We start from the raw sequence: 2,394 nt of genomic DNA, 5'->3' as shown, positions 1-2,394 counted from the left end.
ATAAAACTGCAGCGCGCAACATTACAGGCAGGTGGGAGGAGATTATAGCGCACCTAAAACTTAATTAAACACAAAACCATCTAATCATTTATTTCTTCATATTATATATAAGGATGTTAAATAAAAAAAGAAACCAAGAGATTACTAACAATTAGTTTCAGGTGCAAAGACGATGTTGTATTCTTTTAATATAAGTCTTTAACTAAGATTTTTGTTTCTCTCAGGCAAATTTTATGAGGATATCCAACCACGATTTAGGACCTCCATAATAACGCTAATAGTGTGACTTCATTACTTCGTTTCTGTACTATCATAATTATGATCTGGCCATATACTGATGGTGATTCCAGCGTGTAATTCTGTTGTAAGCAATTTTGCAATTTGCAAGATATTATTGTTATTATTTGCATTGTGATCAAAGATAGAGATAGATTAATATATGGTTAATTGTAAATTTTAATAATCCCAGTAACTATTATTTGTTACAGCAAGAATCAAAGTTCTCTCGTAAGGGCTCGAGTCCTTTTCTCTCTCATTGAATGTGTTTAGTTTTCTACAGATACATGTTTTTCCTTTTGCTATTGTGTTTAATCAGACTCAGAATTTAGAGAAGAAATGCTTGTCACTGTTTTATGTTTAGAACAGGCCATGATCCTTTTGGGACCATTTATACTGACAAAACAACAAAAACAAAAACAAAACTAACAAAATATAATAAAACGTGTTTGTTAGGATAATCAAGTGCTGGGATATAATGGGGGATTTTTTGTAAAATTAAAACTGAGTGAATCACTCAATTTATTAACCTGTTAATAAACTGCAATGGGTGCAGATTTGTATTCATAATTGTCCACAGTCGATGCTTTGTGTGTCTTACTCACTACTTGACAGCCATTCTCCACTGTTCTCCTTACTATTTACTGACCACAATTTAGCATTTCTGCCAAAATTCTTACTATCCATTGCATCTCACTTTGTGAACAGATATGTTGTAGTGATGCATATTGTTACTGTGCTACCTCGTGGTCTTTGGTTATGACCTTTCTGACATGCTGCAAAACAATTGGTTGTTTTAGTTAAAAGGCCATAGGCTGTTTTTTATTTTATCGTCAACAAATCACAGGGCCTATGCTAGTAAAAATTTTCAACTTGAAACATGTTATTCACTAAGATCAGATGTTTGATTCAAGTGTTCTGATTTAATTGCTCCCTTAATTTTACGAGGAGCATTTTGGTAATACCTGCACAACTTTAAAACTGGGACAAGTGAACAAACAAAAGACAGCATTGTTAAGAGGCTTCCTACTGCGTAGAAAGCTTAACCAACCACCTGTGTCCACTGCACACTGCACTGCTTTTTTTTTTTTGATTTACAGTACTAAACAGATGCTTTTTAGAAAAGCTGTTGTTGTTGTTGTTGCTAAGCAACTACTGAAACCCCCATCTGAAGCATGACTCTCTTGCTAAAAATTATTTTCAAGTAAAACAGTTTGTTCTTTCAATTTCAAACAAGAAGAAAGCACTGCTGTGAAGACTGTAGCCAAATGGACCCTTGCACGCTTTTTATACTGAAGCACGGCAGTTGGCAGTTAATTATTTTTGTAATTTACATTAGCTTATTGCCTTCATAATTTCCTTGTAATACTTATCACAAAGGAGTCGATCTCTTGTTCCTTTTAACTTTGTCTTGTTTTGCATAATGCAAATGAATCTAGGTATAGTTAATAATCTAACAGAGTCAAACACATAAGAACTGTTACATGAGTTTTCCTTTGAATAAGATTCATCGCTGTTATTTAAAGCAGTTTTATAAATTCACTATTCGTACTTTTTCACATGGTTTCGTGAGCCACAAAAACTCAACAACTCGTACCTTTAATTTTGTATTATATGAGTACTGTGATATTGAATATGTAAAAGCAAGCGTGTGTCCTTGTAAATGATCAGTGTGGTAAGTTTTCAAAAAAAAAAAAAAAGTCAGTCAGAAACTTGAATGAACTGACTCACACAGTGTTTGAGAGCTGCCTAGCAAGAGAACGTTTGATTTACCTTCTCTTTCACAAACTGCTCCCAGTGTAATGATTGCATTTATGTGCCATTGCTTTTGTAAGTTATCATAACCACCAATGTTTTAAATTCTCCATTGGTGTGCCACTTTCATGTTCTATAATATAAATGCTTATAGGTTTGATCTGTGCTCGCATGCATTTGTTTTTGAGTTTTCTTTTAATGTATATACATGCCATAAACCTGCCTTAGACTGCAGATGAAAATTAGCCTGTTCATTCAAATCATTTACACATTTGACCCAAGCACTCGTGTTAATTACTCTCCACTGTTCCTAAAACAAGCAATCCTCCAAACAACAAAACACATAAACACCACGTCGGTGGT

The sequence above is a fragment of the Rhamphochromis longiceps genome, linkage group LG7 (assembly GCF_057381845.1).
Source record: "Rhamphochromis longiceps isolate RC_006_pf linkage group LG7, R_longiceps_female_GT1.1, whole genome shotgun sequence".
Taxonomy (NCBI): Eukaryota; Metazoa; Chordata; class Actinopteri; order Cichliformes; family Cichlidae; genus Rhamphochromis; species Rhamphochromis longiceps.
The sequence above is the reverse complement of the archived record's forward strand: the minus strand, read 5'-3'. Positions refer to the sequence as shown.